Below are 17,500 nucleotides of genomic sequence, written 5' to 3' on the forward strand. Positions count from 1 at the left end.
AGGTCCCTAAGGTTAGCTAATTATCCCCTGAGAACATTTTCTTTCTTTTGTGATATTTTCTAACAGGGGAGAGGACTATACAGTTATCATTTGAAGTTCGTTCTTAAGTGCTTGGTATGTAAACCTCAAAGTTCTTGCACGTTGGGCGTCTGGGAGTTTTTTTTTTTTTTTTGAGAATTTACATTGTTGACCAGAAATGTCAGCTCAGGAATGAAGCTCATTTGAGTTATTGGTTAAGCGACTCAATGAATTTTTAAGGCTCTGCTGCTTCCCAGGTGTTTTCTCTTTGGGGTCTAAGAGAACTTAAAACAACTCCGGGAAGGCCTGCACTCATTAAGAGCTGGGGAGGAGAGATTTGTGATGTATCCAGAGAGTTGAGACCCTACAACTGGACTGAAAGGAAAGCCGAGGAAGAGGATTAGAGAGACTAAATTATGGGGCCAGCAGAACAGAAAAAAGACACACAAGGGAAGATTGATGAATCTAGGGGGTGTGTTGGGGATTAAACAGCATAAGTGATGTTGGCCATTCAACTCCCTTCCAAAGTCACACAAAATAGTTTTTCCATTTTACTTAGGGCTTGGCACTTGGACGCGCAAAGTAAATTCAACCAGATGTGTTTGATTTCCAGCACTCTCCCCAGCGGCCACGCCTGCACCTCCGTGGGGTAAAGTGACACGGGTGAAGTGGAAAGCAGGGGAACCCGCGTGACCAAACATTCATCTTCTATCCTGCCAGCCGGAGAAAGAACCAGACCCACGTCAAGGTGGCCGCAGATGGGCTTTGAAAACACAGGCCAGGGTTCATAGAACAAAAACACAAAACTGAGCTTGGAAACCCAAAGGTTTCATTGAGTAAGAGAAGGTAGGGAGAGGTAGGGAGAGGTAGATTTTGGGAGGGGGAAGACCAGCCTGAAGGCCTCTGAATTTTGTTCCTTTGACTTGCCATTGTAGTTTTGTAGTTGTCTATTGGACTCGTTTGAGCTCGTGATTGTACAAGGTGGTTAGTTCACTTTTGCTGGTTATAGGTGTTGTGCCTGCATCACTTATAAAGACAAAGACTCTAGCACCATCGCCACTCCATCAATGCCAGCCACCACATCTTACCACTACCATCCCCACCGTCACCGTCACCGCCATCACGTGCCCATCCCTCACCAACATACCCGAAGCAAGGAGTAAGTATTAGCGTGCAGGAGTCTGCTGACTCTGACTTGATCCTTCACAATACCACTTAAGAGGATTAAAATTCTGATTTAATAGCCATCTGTTACAAAATTCTTCCAGATCAGCCCATCCTTCTATGTCGTGGATTATGCATCAAAGTAAGATCTTATTTGGCATGGGCAGTCCGCAAGTCAGCCAAGACCTTGCTGAAGGAATTTAATTTATTTCAAGTCTACATTTCACTGATGTTCCTTGCATTTTTTTAACCTAACGATATTATTTTGTATTTACTTTGGCTGAGTCATCATTGCCTCGTTAGACGAAAGGAAATAGCTTTGTGTTCTCTCAGTTGCTAATGCTGAGGGGAGCACTTTATCTTACGAGCATCTTAAGGAGAAATCCAACTTCAAGACGTGTGTCAGCAAACACATGGATTTTTTTGTGCTGAGATTTTTTTTAGAGATCATGACCAAGGTCCAGGGCCAAGCACGCTTACTGACTAGAAGTCACAAATCAGGGTATGCCGGACTACTCGTTTGAGGTTGAAAATCAGCATTTGTTGCTATTTTCGGATTTTTGTGTTAGTTGAGGTGTGTGCTACCTTTCCCTCTTAATTACAGTGATAATAGGGATAATATCCATGGACGGAGTCTAGAAGCAGCCTTTTTATGGAGATATTTTGGCAGACAATTTAAGAGTCATAAACACGTTTTGTTGCACTAGTACATCGTGAGGTTGGCAAGGGTTTCTGACACACAGAACTGCTGAAACGGTCATGACGGTAACTATTATGATGTCTTGATCCAGAGGAGATACAGCACACGTCTCTGGTCTCCAGCTCGGATGCCTGAGGCCAGAATCCAAGTTCCAATCTAGGATACCATCAGCCACCCATCCCCCCACCCCCGCCCAAACATCCGTCTAAGACCTTAAACTCAGGTGTGTGAGCTGTGGCAGGATCTGCACCTTCCCCAGCCTGAAGTCCGGGTACCCACACAGAGGGAAGCCTGGTGGTTAGATCCTGCATCATTTTGCTGCCAGAACTGCCCCTTGATGGCATCCCTCTAAAATTTAACCCCAGAACCGCATGGATGCTAGCTTGTCCACTTGAAGAGGTTACTTCATATAGAGCCGATATTAGAGGCACCAGTGAATCTGGAACTTGCATTTCTTCACCTCTGCATAGCTCACTGTAAACTTACAAACACGTCATGTAGGTACCTAACCACACAACAACACACAGGAAGCAACTCCGAACTGCAAAGGTAGTAGAGGTGACGCGACACAGGAACCCACCAGGCTTAGTCGTGGGTCACCAGCCCAGATGACCCGATCAACAATAATAGATAGAGCTCTATGACCTCTCTGACAAGGAACAATTCAGAATGGAACTGTTAAGGGTGCATAAGGAGATCAAAGGAACAAAGAAGAGCACTGCCAATGAAATACAAGGGGATATGAGGGCAGAAATGAGGAAAATGCAAAAGAAAATACAAGCAGAAATGACAGATCTGAAAAAACTCGGCAGGTGAAATGAAAATCTCAGTGGAACGCCTCAGCAGCAGAGTAACAGCTACTGAGGACAGAATCAGTGAACTCCAAGACGAGGTTTAGGGAATCCTGAGACAACAGCAGACGATGGAAAAGAGCCTCACAGTGAACCAACAGATGGCAAGAGAACACTGGGATGAAGCCAGCCAAGGGTACTATGAGTACCACTTTTCGTCCCACCAGGAATGTTCCCTGGGACAGTCCATCCCGCACCTAGGGCGTGGTTCATCAAAGGACTAGTACTAATGCACTTTGGCTTTATTCCCAAGCCCCTCGGAATTTAGAGGGGTGAAAGAACATTCCTTGACTTTGGAACAATACTGAGTTAGTCCCAGGGTATGCAAAACTTGGAACCTTGGCTCCATCTAAATCACATCATATTTTATTTGGAGTCAACTGGGGGGGGGTTCCAAATAGGTGACTGATAATGCCTTTCTCAGAAATTCTCTTTCCTATTTAGCACACCACTCCACACGCATGCATACACACACGCACACACAGAGATACATACACCCAGAACGTTCGTACATACGAACATAGATCTAAGCAACCACACTCCCATCTTCACCTCAAGGCCTTGCCTTTCTCATCTACCAATTCTCAAGGAAATTCCCTTGTGTCAACACTAGGACTGGCAGCTAGAGAATTCTACTCCTGGTAGAGTGTGCTTGCTGATGGATGATGCCAGCGGACATTGATGGGGTTCCCACAAAGAGCGAGCACTTCTCTGGACTTCTGGGATGTTCTTCTGCCGCGAGATCATCCTTGACTCCAAGGAGCTTAGTCAACCTCAGATGCTTGGTTCTCCAGCTAAATTGTTTTTTAGACTTTTTCTCTCAGAAAAAAATCTTTTGTTGGAACCACAGGAAGTTGCACAAACCACACAGAATGTTCTAGAATCCATCTCCCATCCTCCCCCAGAGGAACATCTTACTTATAAAGTGACACTGGACTTCAGTCAGTCTAGAGACCTCCTAGTCTCCACGGCCCCTCCTCTGTGAGTTCCTCTATGTCATTTTGTCATATGTAGATTTACTAACTACCACCAGCAGCAGATTCTGGACTGTTCTAGGTGCACACTGTAACCTTTTCATCGCCAGTGATAGTTATCTCTTGACCTTTCTACAGTCGCCTATCCTGGCCTACCCACCTCATCCCCATTCCTAGGACCACTCTTCCCTCCACCTCTTCAAAGCTGCCATGTCCATAATTTTCAATCAACAAAACCATACAGTTTGCAATGGGATCTCCCAAGACTCCTTCCCCCTCCACCATGAGGCCAGGGTGATGGATCAATACGTTGCTGTGTCTATGGCTCGTTCCTTTCTCCTACTGGGGAACATTTCATCACAGCAACGGACTCCGGCTTAGCCCTTTACGATTTTTGAAGGACATAGGGGGTGTCCCCAGGTTTGGGGCATCCCAGATCAAGCTGCTGTAAGTGTGTGGGTCCAGGTTTGCATGCGGACCTGTTTTCACCTCCATAATGCTGGTCAGGGCCATCAGTCCAGACTCTGCTAAAAGGCTGTTTTACTATCCAGTAACATGTCGGTGGGCGCCTGTGATGGTGGTCCCAGCAGACGCACCAAGCAGCCTCACAGCAGGTGTGGGTAGGTGCTCTAAGTGCTCTTACCCAGGAGTACTCACTCATACTTGATGATGTTTGCATGACCAAAAGTGGCCCAGCAACTCTCCCGGAGAAAGTCCACCAGATCCAGCGTCTCCACCTCCTTGCTTCTGGTGTCAACACTACACTTTGTTTCGTTTGTTCTGTGTGTAGTTGGTTTGGTTGTTTGTGCTCCCAGGCCTGGGATTCTTGTGACTCTTGTGTGATTCTTCCTGTGATTCTTCTTTTTTTTTTTTTTTGCTTTTGGGGGTCACACCTGACTATGCACAGGGGTTACTCCTGGCTCTGCACTCAGGAATCACCCCTGGCCGTGCTCAGGGGACCATATGGGATGCTGGGATTTGAACCCGGGTCGGGCGCATGCAAGGCAAACGCCCTACCCGCTGTGCTATCTCTCCAGCCCCCTTCCTGTGATTCTTGTCCAGCAAGGCCATCAGGCCTCTGTGAGGACTGGAGGGTACCGGGCAGCTGAAGGCCCCGTGGTGCCAGGGAGACCCCAGGTCACTTCAGAGGCGGGGAACCTTTAGCGCTGCCCCAGATGGTGGTGGTGGAGGGGACTGTGTGGTGTGCCAGGGGTCGGACTAGGATTGGCAGCACACCAGGCACATGCTTAGCCCCTGTACGATCTCTCTCGGCCCCACAGGTGGTGTTCAGTCAACAACCTCATTGCGGTTTTAACTTGCATTTCCGTAACGGTGAGGAAGTTGAGCAATTTTCCAGTGTCTATTGTCATCGGATATCTGCCTTGGCGTCTGTTCAAATCTTGGCTGTTCTCTAATGGAACCCCTGGCTAATTTACTACGGAATGATGAGGAGGTTCCCTTCCCAGGAACATAATTCGGTCAACACAGAAGAAATGAAGCCTTTTTTCCAAGGACTCTGAATTGGGATTGATGTATTTTTGTCTTACTTGGAGTCCTAGGCTCTCCTCTAGAAAACTTTTCCCCCTTCCTGGCTTTCCTCAGCTTATCAAGCTTCCACCCACCCTTCATGGCCCCCCACCAAATGGTTTTTCCTCCAAGTAACCATTTTCCAAGATTTTTCGTATCAAGTCCATTTTACTCGGGAATTGTACTGCCGTTTCTCTGCCTCTCCTTTCCTGTAAACCCAGGTGGGTCTTTCTCTATAATTTTTCTCCAGCTTTTTCTTATGCCCTTGGTGAGGCCTTTTAATCTTGATGCTCATTTTGAACAATTCTATTCAGAAAAAAACCCTAATATTGAAGATATACTAAGGCGTATTTGTCACAATAGCATTTTTACTCAGCCAATAGGAACCAATGGCGCTTTGTCGGGGAAGATTGTACAAGTTTTCTGGTTCAAGCACGAGTAGAGAGAACCCGATTCATCAGCAACATTTGAATTGGAAAGAGTATGGAACCAGGCAAAAGGGCGCCAATCATCCCAGGAATAGAATAAGACAGAAACGCTCTTCTGTGAATTAAACTAGTAGCTTGCTGATAAATGCATTCCAGGTGAAACCAATTCTTGGGCGAGGGTCCTCCCAACAGGTACTTTGGAGACAGCAGGGTCCTCCAGACAATTCTTGGCCAACTGGGAATTGGGAGCCCGAGGTAAGGATGCCGAGCTGTCCAGTCACCTGGTGGTGCTTCGGGCCATCCAGGACTACACACAGTGATGCTTTGCTGAGAACTGACCTGGCTGTGACCACAGGGTTCTCTCCATATTAAACCTGGGTGGCCCAAATGTGAGGCATGAGCCTTCACTCCTACACTGTGTCTGGTCTCTGAAACACATTTTAAATGGTCAGAGAAGATCGCTCTTCAACTCCCCTCTAGACGAAGGGTTCTTCCGAATCTCTCTCATTGTTTCCTGGGGTGGGTAGGAGATAGAAGAACCAAGGAACAGAATGTAACTGTGAATTTCTTTGATTACTTTGGGTGCTCTATCTTAGTCATGAGAAACTTGATATTATTCCTGTTGCTTATCCCCACAACACCATCCCCCAAGATTCTGATGAACTCTGGTCCCTTCCTAATGGGTCTGGTTTGTGAAAAATACCAACCAATTTGCCTAGGGTCTCACAGCTTCTTTTTGGAATGAGTGTTCCAGATGCTTTTTTTTTTGGATCTCAATTTTTGGTTAGATTTCAGACAGGGAAATGTTTGAGATTATAAGAGTAAAACTTTTTTTTTTTAACATGGACCACTAGTGCTTGAAGATAATCCAAAGAGAGGAAGGAAAAAGATGGTTTGGATTTAGCATGAGTGGACGCATTGTCCAGGACGGCTGACCATGGCAGCATCAAAAGGAGCTCATGAGTGAATGTCCCCAAATAAGAAAAATATATTTGTCACAACCTCTGTGAATTTGTATACAGTGTATGCAGCCCAACAATTATTATTATTATTATTATTTTGCCTTTTGGGGCACACACAGTGATGCTCAGGGGTTACTCCTGGCTTTACACTCAGGAATCACTCCTGGTGGTGCTCGGGGGACCATATGGGATGCTGGGAATCGAACCTGGGTCGGCCTCATGAAAGGCAAAAGCCCTCCCCGCTCTACTATCGCCCCAGCCCTGCAATCAGCAATTATCTTGCTAAGGGCTTGTGACTTTACCCCTGGGTCATGTGATGTCCATGAGCAAAGAGCATGTCCCGTCCATACATGGTGACGCGCCCACACTCTGGTGACCACCACAGCCTCCAACAAGGACCAGTGAGCATGGCGAGTTCCCATGAAGGATGCCTGAGTGGAAAGAGAAGTAGAGCGGGCAGAAGCTTGAATATTATGACCTCTTGGTGTGTGTGTGTGTGTGTGTGTGTGTGTGTGTGTGTGTGTGTGTGTTTAAAGAAACCTCCGCTGTGAGCCCACAGGTCAGTAGGAGAGATGGATGTGCTCAGACCATTGGTCAATTCTGGAGAGCCACGTGCCAGCCTGTCCCTTGCAGAGAAACGCTCCACGGAGGAAGACGTCTGTGCCAACATAGAAACAGGTAGGACATAATCCTACTGGCATCAAATTCTCCCTATCTCCTCCCATCTGGAGGCCCTATCTCCCCCTCTCTGCCTGTCTCTATCTGCAAAAATAATTAAATCATAAAGGAGCTAGAGCTCATTAAATGGGTTGAAGAGATGCTGAGGCAAAGAGATTCAAAACACGTGTCACAAATTGTTGTGCACACAACAGCCCTAATTTTATAAAAACAAAAGCTATTGCGTGTGTACAGGTGTATTTTATGGGCACACCTGCGTTGCTGCCAGCCGTGCAGTGCGGGGATGGAACCCACCTGCCGCCAGCCCTCTGAGTCACACCCCCGGCCCATGTACATCTTACATCAGTTTGCCAGTCCGGACAGAGCAGGGCCACACATTCACCAGGCTTTCGAGGGAGTGTTGAGTCGCCCCTCGATACAACTCTGTGCCCTGCCACACATCAGAAGTCTCCAAGGCGCGTGAGGTGTCCTCTTGCCCTCTGGCCCTCGGGCCCCGAGAGGGGTCTTGGCACAAGATCCTCCCGCTGAAGATAAAACAGAGACTGGCAGCGAGCCAGGTGGGGCTTGGCAGTGGCGGCCGATCGCTCTTGGTGATTGAAAGCCCTTTCCTGCCAAGGCTGCGCCGTGTTGCAGCTCACAAGTGGCTGGGAGGCTCACCGGGAGGCCGCGATAGCTAATAAATTAAGCGTCAGGATAAACAATGAGCGAGAAAGTTGGTCTCAGCCATTTAAGCTTGCCCCGAAGAATTTATTAGCCTTCTCCTTCACTTAGCAACTTAGCTTGAATAGGAGCTTGTGTGTAACTGAACCCTCCATGTTGGCATTTATTTGTTTATTTATATTGCTGTCTTTTATTTTTTTGTTTTAGGGGGAGGATTTGGTGTTTTTTTTTTTCTTTTTGGGTCACACCCATCGATGCTCAGGGGTTCCTCCTGGCTCTGCCCTCAGGAATTACTTCTGGTGGTGCTCAGGGGACCCTATGGGATGCTGGGAATCGAACCCGGGTCAGCCTGGGTTTCTTTAGCATATTCAGCGGTGGTCAGGGGCTCCTCCTGGCTTAGTGCTAGAGGGGCTGTTTCCTCGATGGTGCTCATAGAAGCCTGCAGTGCTGGCCATTGGACCCGGACCGCCCTTGGGCAAAGGACATTTATGTTTTTTTTTTTTTTGGGTCACACCCAGTGATGCTCAGGGGTTACTCCTGGCTTTTCACTCAGGAATTACTCCTGGTGGTGCTTGGGGGACCATATGGGATGCCAGTGATCGAACCCAGGTCGGCCGCGTGCAAGGCAAACGCCCTACCCGCTGTGCTATCGCTCCGGCCCCTGCAGTGGACATTTAAGCTGAGCATCCTAGAGTCAGAACTCGGCACTTTGGTGCTTCCCTTTTTTTTTTTGCTTTTTGGGTCATGCCTGGCAAAGTACAGGGGTTACTCCAGGCTCTGCACTCAGGAATGACCCCTGGCGGTGCTCAGGGGAACATATGGGATGCTGGGATTTGAACCCAGGTCGGCCGCGTGCAAGGCAAACTCCCTACCCGCTGTGCTATTGCTCCAGCCCTGGTGCTTCCCTTTTTCCCCATTCCTTTCCCACTCCTGTTTGCACCTTCCCTTCACTGTTGTTGTTGTTGTGATGCCCGGGGTGGGTATCGCACACACCCACACCCAGCTGAGGTGTGGGCACCCTTCACTTTCAGGGTGCACCTGCACACGTGCTGAGGGGCGTGGGGAGGGCGTCACGCTCTTTCGCTGCGGTGCGGGCACACATCCTGCTGCAGTGCTGGCTGGGGGTCCCTGTGGTGCTCACCCCCGTGCTCCCCAGTGCTCTCCCTGTCCCAGAGGCAGGGCTCACTGCTTGCTCGAACCCTGTCGCCAGTGTGCTCACGTGCACCTGGCTGCAGCGTGGCCAGTCATTGCGCGGGCGCATGTGGTGGCACTGGGGATTGAACTCTCCACTTTTCTTTTTCTCTTTTTGCAGAAGGGGCTCTCCCAAGCAGTGCTCAGAAGGCCTAGGAGCTCCTCCGGCCAACTCCCCGTCAACCGGGACGGTGATCCAGTTCAAGGGTCCCCAAGGATGGCAAGTGCTCATTCCTTCCTAGGGGTACTGGGGACCCCCAGGACTGACTCTGGGAGCCCCATGGTGCCAGGGATCAAACCAGAGTTGGCTGCATGCAAGGTGTAACCCTTGTGCTATCCAGCCTCCAAGGCAGATACTTTGGCCGTGGAGCTATTCTACAGAGCCCCGATGTCGTGTTTCATAGAAGCGGGGACGTCAGAGGCCAGGGAGGGCTCACTCTGAGGGCCTGGAACGTCAGGATTAGGATTCTGGCTGACACCCGGGACATCCTGACCATTGAGTGGTCAGTGGGTAGTCTGCGTCTGCATTAGCTGCACCTTTTGTTCTTTGCTGAGGGAGTCTGTGGGGACCGTGTTTATCGTCTGTGTGTAACCAAAAAAAGCAAAAACTTGTCTGCATGAAGTTTGTAATGTACACACACACACACACACACACACACACACACACACACACACACACCCCAAGCCATAAGATAGGTGTCTGTTCTCATCCAAGAACATAAGGAATGTGGATAATGGACTGAATTGCCTTCACAGTCTACAAGGATGGATTGGGGGCTTTCATTTCCTCTACCAGACAATCCAAGTATGCAGCTTGGGGTCATTAGAAGGGTTTCTATGATGCCATAATCTGCAGTCCCCGGTCCATTGCTCACCTCTCCCATCCCAGGGCAGAGGGTGGTGTTTGAGTGGGGGTGCTCACTCAGCACAGTCCCTACATTGAGGTGAGGTAGGACTTGCCTTACAGTGACTTGTACCAAGACTACGGCCTGGTCTTGTGGTCCAGAACCTGGTATGGGCGGAAGTGTCTCCCCCTCCGAGCCTAAACATCCACTTCTGGGAATGTAACTGCACGTGGAGGTGGAGTCTCCAGAAGTGGAATGAGAGTGTGAAGCAGGGTTTGGATCCAATCGAGTTGTGCCCTTGTAAGAGAAAATTTGGATGTAGACAGACATGACTCTGTGAAGACAGGAAGAAGATCACTGACAAGCCGAGAGTCAGTCTCCATCCTCCCTCTTTCCCTCCCTCCCTCCCTCCCTCCCTCCCTCTCTCCTTCCTCCCTCCCTCCCTCCCTCCCTCCCTCCCTCCCTCTCTCCCTTCCTCCTGGCTCTGTGCTCAGGAATTAGTTCTGGAGGTGCTTCGGAGACCATATGTGGTGCTAGGGATCACGTTACCCTTCCTTCCTTCTCTCTTTCCTTCTCTCCTTCCTTCTGTCCTCCCTCCCTCCCTCCCTCCCTCCCTTCCTTCCTTCCTTCCTTCCTTCCTTCCTTCCTTCCTCCCTTTCTTCCTTCTTCCCTTCTTCCCTTCCTCCCTCCCTCCCTCCCTCCCTCCCTTCCTTCCTTCCTTCCTTCCTTCCTTCCTTCCTTCCTTCCTTCCTTCCTTCCTTCCTTCCTTCCTTCCTTCCTTCCTTCCTTCCTTCCTCCCTCCCTCCCTCCTCCCTCCCTCCCTCCCTCCCTCCCTCCCTCCCTCCCTCCCTCCCTTTCTCCCTTTCTTCCTCCCTCCCTCCACCCCTCCCTCCTTTTCTTCCTTCGCTGGTCGGAGGTAAGTGCTTACGGCAAAGATGCAGGTGTCGGTGGTGGTGGGTGGACGCTCCTCAGGACATCGGTCTCTTGAACAGCCCTGTGGGCTGGAGCTTGTTCTTGAGGACAGTTAAGCCCCTCCGTTTGAGGTTGAAAGTAAGTGGAAATAAACTGGTATTGTGTGGAGACATGACGTGTCTGAGCTAGATCTACGTAACTACACGACATGACAGCTAGAATCCCCCAGCACCAAAGGAGAGTCTCCACAGCCGCTGAGGGGGAGGAGGAGCCGTCCATGAAGAGACGCTCCTGCCTGAGCAGAGGAGAAGCAATACCTGTTTGCAGGTGAGATGTAGAGCCCGGAACCAACAGCATCACCCGAACGGCTCGTTCATTACCTTCTGGTCCTGGGAGTCAGAGGGACTCATGCTAAGCCGGGGATGCTCAGGGAACTAGACCAAGCTTCCGGGCCAGAAGTCTCAGGTGAAAGATTCTAACGGAGGAAACAATGTGGTGTGCCATGGTCTAAGCCACGATGGTGGCGACCAAGTCAGCAATGCCGAGCTTACACTGGCTCCCACGGCGAGGCCTTTCCAGGCTGAGTGTGCTCCTTGTCTTCTGAGTTACTTACTAAGCCACCAAGGCACCGAGGCGTTAAGGGGTGGGTGGTGTGTGTTGACAAGCAAACAACTTACCTGCGGTCCTTTCTGTTCTTGCTGTGGGAATGAGCTCCAAGGTCACCGAGTTCAGGCTCCGCTAAAACAATCAACAAGTCTGGGGAGTAAAGAGGTTAAAGGTCTGGCGTCAGAGCTTCCCTTAGCTCAGCCTAGTGATCATGAGACCACATAATCTTGGCCTGGTTGGATCCTTCTCCTTCCGGTTGAAAGGGTGCATCCTGCTCTCGTGACTCCCACTGTCAGTGGAACTAGAACTGACGTCACCACACCAGAAGCCCCTTCCTCTTAGAAGTGCTTAGGGGGATTCCTGCTTGCTCGCTCTCTCTCTCTCTCCTCTCTTCTCCCTACTCTCCCCTCCCCCCTCTCTCTCTACGCTCCCTTTGTGCAGGCAGGACTAGGGATGTCTCAGAATGCAGGAAGCAATCTTGAGGGGCTGGAGCGATAGCACAGCGGGGAGGGTATTTGCCTTGCACTCGGCCGACTCGGGTTCGATTCCCAGCATCCCTTAGGGTCCCCCGAGCACCACCAGGAGCAATTCCTGAGTGCAGAGCCAGGAATAACTCCTGAGCATCGCCAGGTGTGACCCAAAAAGAAAAGAAAAAGAAAAAGATAAAGAAAAAGAAAAAGAAAAAGAAGCAATCTTGAATATTGAACGTCCCGAGGGAGGCCCACAGCTGGGAAGTCGCCCTGGGTTTCTCTGCACTTGGCCAGAGCTGGCCTTCCAGAGCAGCTGTCAGAGCCATTGAGTCCTTCCGTTAGTGCAGAGTCTTGCCTCGTCAAACGTCGCTTGGGGCAGACTGGGAGAGAGTCTGCCGAGGGTCCCACTTCCTGTTCCCTTCTTCCCCAGACCGAGAGGGAACATGGCAGGACCTGGGTCCTGGCTGCAGTGACCCACGGTGTCCCAGGTAATCTGCTTCCTCCCTTTTGTCTGAACAGAGAGCAAATGGAAAGGGGGAGGGGTGAGATTAGAATTAGCGTCCTAGGCGGTGTCTGGGCAGCAAGGAAATCTTGTTTCCAAGACTGGGAGAGAGGAAGATAGTTGGGCTACTCCAGTCTGTGTGTGTGTGTGTGTGTGTGTGTGTGTGTCTCCCCCTCCCCTGCCCTGAGCCCCTTCCGGGATCTCCGTGTCCGTTCCATGTTTGGGTGGTCGGGGAGTGTCCTAAGTCACGCAACCACAGTGAGTGCATTGGGAGGCGCGCGACGGAGAGGCCGGGTGCCGTCTCGGGTTCACGGGAGGGGCCGGACCTGCTGGCCTGCCACCCGCTGCGCCTTACCCAGGACGGGCAGAGCCGAGTTCAGCAGGCGGCTGCCGCCCTCCCAGCTGTCCTGGGCCTGGGCTGCCCCCAAAGCTTGCATGTTTTCCATCAGAGCGAACAGCTTTCTTTCCTGCTTCAGCCGCTGCAGCGTGGAGAGTCGGAGTAAGACAGTGGAGATAGGTTACAACCCGAACCCTGTCCATCGATTCCGGAGCACCGGGAAGGCCGCAGGACACAAACGGCTCGAGACCAACCTTCTTCGAAGGGGGAGGAGGCCCGTGGGGCCGGAGCGATGGGTAGTGCAGTGGGGAGCGCGTGAGCCTCGCACGTGACCATCCCCAGCCTCCCACGCGGTCCCCAAAGCAACACCGGGAGTAACTCTGGAGCGCAGAGCCAGAAGGAACCTCCAGCACCACCAGATGTGACCCAAAAAGCAAAGTAAATAAATAAATAAATAAATAATAAGGAGGACTCTCTAGTTGTTGAAAGGTTATAAAGAGACTTAAAGGGAAATAGGTAAGCATTCTTTTCTTTTTCTTTTTTCTTTTCTTTTTTTCTTTTTTGGGTCACACACCCGGCGATGCACAGGGGTTACTCCTGGCTCATGCACTCAGGAATGACTCCTGGCGGTGCTCGGGGGGACCCTATGGGATGCTGGGAATCGAACCCCGGTTGGCCACGTGCAAGGCAAACGCCCTCCCCGCTGTGCTGTCGCTCCAGCCCTTATTTTCATTATTAATAAGGTGGCTGGTGAAAACGAGTCTCTTTCTCCTTGCGGGGTAGAGGGTGTGGGGACGTGCCAAGATATGCTCAGGAGGCCCCCCGGGGACCCTCCGCTGATTCCTGAGGGTTTGTGCTTCCGTGCATGAGCTTGAGGGATTGCCGGGTCCCACTTGGCGTTGCTCAGGGGGACCATGTTGTGCCGGGGACCCCGTCCAGGGTGGGTGCGTGCTGGGCACGCATCGAAAGTGCTGTACCGTCTCCGAGCCCAGAAACGGGTCTCTTGGAAATGAAGTAAGCGCCAAGCTTGGGGGGATCAAGAAGAAGCCTCTGGCTACGGAGTTGCTCCCTGAGCCCCGAGCACTGACTCAGGCAGGCCGAGGCTTTGCTTTTTCCCTTGCCGGCCCTGTTCGCTAAAGGGCTCTTTTCGAAAGAAAAAGTGTGTGCTTGTGATAGTGTTTACGCGACACACTAAGCAAGCGTGTTTCTGGCATGTCACCCAGGAGAGTGGCCGCAGCCCACAGTGGCAGCGTGGATTCCTTCTGGAATGTGTCTGTGAAAGGTCAGCTCCCCCCGGGTGAAGAATGAGCTGAAAGGGTTCTCATTCACGGCCGTGAGTGATGGGCTGTGCGCAGAGACGGGGACTTAACTGTCACGGCCGCTGTTTGCTTTGCGGATCCTCACATTGAGTGCTGGAAGCTTCACACAGGGCTCAAGCAGGACAGACGTCAAAACATCATTGTCATGGGCCAGACTCGGGCCTGTCCAGCCTGAGACGGGGCCCCAAAGTGTCCTGTGTCCTGTTTTCATTTCTGATTTTACCCATGACTCTGAGAATATGAAAACAGTCTAAATACAAAGATTCAAAGCCAAAAACGGCCCGTTAGACATAGAGATTTTTAATAGGAGTAAAAATGTGTATTTTCTTGGACTGTAAGACAGGGGTATAAAAACGATGATTTTTTCCCCCCTGAATAATTTTCTTTAATTCAGTACTGTTGAGATAAACATTTCAACAAAGTTTGGGGAGAACTTGGACAAAAACTATTCTTAAAGTCAGCTGACAACAGATATCTGAAAATGATGGAGACAGTTTTGTAAAAGGAAGCTTGAATAAAACCTGTTCTTACATTAATAAACAAAAACTTATAGTTAATAAAATGAGTGTGGTCCTGGCCCAGGAGTAGACAAATGGATCGGAGGACTGAGCCTGCGCGTCACGAAGGCCCAGCCAGAGGAGAGCAGATACACAACTCCAAACCCAGCTCGCAGGTCAACGCAGAAACCAAATGCAAGAAAAAGAAATTGGGCAACATAGGAAAAGACACTTCACTAAGAAGATAACTAATGAACACACACACACACACACACACACACACACACACACACACACACACACATACACACCCCTTATGGGTCAATAATACAATGCCTATTTACCCAACAGAAACAACAATGAATGTGTTCAGACATTTTTACCTCATCATATTTACATACAAACCTGCGGGCAAACGTTCCTGCACAATAGCCTAATTCCATCCAGGCTACTATCACAGAAACCCCCTCACTGGCGTTTATCAACTCTCAGAGACCCGTGGGGCCGCCCGGGTCCTGCACGGGGAGAGGTGGTGAGGGTTGATCAAGGGTTCCAGTCTTTCTACGCCTGCGGTGCAGCTTCAGTCGTGGGTCAGTGGCTGAAGAGCACTGTCCTAGAGAGTGTTTCTCAATCTTTCTTTTTCCCCCTGGATGTGGCCCTTCTGATCTCTCTCTATCCCGCCCGTCCTGCTGCCTAGCTCTGCCTAGTGTCGCGCTGTGGCCTCTGTGAGATTTCACCTTGGAATATCCTAGGCCAGCGTTGACGAGGGGTCCGTCACTGGAGCATGTGGCCCCCGTTGAGAAATGTTGCCCTAGCTTGGTTGAGAAGCTCAAGACTCGGGCCTGTCCAGTCTGAGGCGTGGCCCCAGAGTGTCCTGTGTCCTCTTTTCATTTCTGATTTTACCCACGACCCACCTCTACCCACATTTGAGCAACAGACACTTCCTTCCTATGGTTCTGGAGTCGGAAAGTTTGGATGAAGCTCCCACTGGCTGCCTGCAGTTGTTTTGGGACGTCCCAAATCCCCTCCTGACAGAATACTCTCCCCGACCCCAACCCTTGATTTCTAAGACCATGTTTTGGGAGGTCAGAATCTTAGCATTTGAATCTCAGAGACTCACAATTCAGCCCAGATTTTTTTTTTTTTTTTTTTTTTTTGCTTTTTGGGTCACACCTGGCGATGCACAGGGGTTACTCCTGGCTCTGCACTCAGGAATCACCCCTGGCGGTGCTCAGGGGACCATATGGATGCTGGGATTAGAACCCGGGTCAGCCACGTGCAAGGCAAACGCCCTACCTGCTGTGCTATCACTCCAGCCCCAGTCCAGTTTTATTGATAATGATAAAAATTGGAAAATATCCAACGTCCTTAAGCAACTAGAAAGAGAAAAAAAATAACAAAAACTGGTAAATAAGGTGTGATAGAAAGAAAACTTTTAGTTGCTAGAAAGCAACTCACACACACCAGCATGAACGTATTTTGCCAAGTAGAATTTTCAGTCTCACAACAAGTCTCACAATGGAGACGTTACTGGTGCCCGCTCGAGAAAATCGATGGACAACGGGACAACAGTGCTACAACAGTGCAACAGAATCTATCGGCCATGTTAAGGGACACCAGAGTCCCTCTGGCTATCCTGGACAGCCACTGCTCGTAGGGGTGGCGAGAAGATCAGTAGGTGGCCCTGGACTCGGGAGGGGGTGGGGCTTTACTCCCAAGGAGCACGAGAAGGAACTTGGCAGGGGGATGGAACTGCTCCGTATTTTGATGTGGGGCTGCTTGCCCGACTCTAGACGACAACTCGACACCCGTGCAAAAGTGAATGATGTCACTGAATGTGAAATCCTAAATGCCATTTAAGAGACTGCACAATAGTTAGCTACAGGGATGACTCAGCAGGGAGAGCACTTGCCTTGCCCACAGGCCACGCAGGATCCAGCCCCTGCACCACACGGAGTACTCTTTGAGCACTGAGCCAGGAGGAAATCCTGAGCACCAGTGGGTGTGATCCCAAGGCCAAAAATTAATGAATTGGTTCATTAAAGACGGCACAATCTAATGAATCGAGACAGTCAATTCTTTACCACCATCTAACTGCTGAGAGATTATATCTGAAGTATTCCGTCCACAGGAAAGACTTGGGGGCCATGTCGCATAAACGAGGCACCGAGTCTCTGCATGGTGACAGTCACAGCCCAGTCACACTGTCTCCATTCAATGTACTGCACGCAGGAAACTCACACAGGGTCACATGTCAAATGTATTCCAGTAAAATACTGGGCGTGATAACAGGCTACAGGTTTAGACCAAACTAGTGGCCAAACCTTCCTTCAGTCCTCACAGGGGGTTTCATAAGTCAGGGAGATAGTTTAGTGATGAACAGAGAAATCATAAGATGTAAGAAAACATGAATGGATCCTTTTGTAACTATGGTTTAAAATCTAATATTTCATTGTCCAGGGGACGGGGGTGTCAAACGAGGATCTCAGACAATCCAAACATGTGTATTTGACTACGTATACATTTAAAATGACTAGAGTGCCAAATAAAATAGAAATAAATTTAGGGGGGGCTGGAGCGATAGCACAGCGGGGAGGGCATTTGCCTTGCACGTGGCTGACCCAGGTTTGATTCCCAGCATCCCATATGGTCCCTTGAGCACCGCCAGGAGTAATTCCTGAGAGCAGAGCCAGGAGTAACCCCTGTGCATCTCCGGGTGTGACCCAAAAAGAAAAAAAAAGAAATAAATTTAGGGGCTGCAGGGATGGCAGAGCGGGTAAGGCAGGGCGCTGGCCTTGCACACAGCGACCCACGTTCTACCCCAGCCTCCCTTTTGGTCCCTGACCACTACCAGGCGCC

This window comes from Sorex araneus, chromosome 2 (genome assembly GCF_027595985.1).
Source record: "Sorex araneus isolate mSorAra2 chromosome 2, mSorAra2.pri, whole genome shotgun sequence".
Classification (NCBI taxonomy): domain Eukaryota; kingdom Metazoa; phylum Chordata; class Mammalia; order Eulipotyphla; family Soricidae; genus Sorex; species Sorex araneus.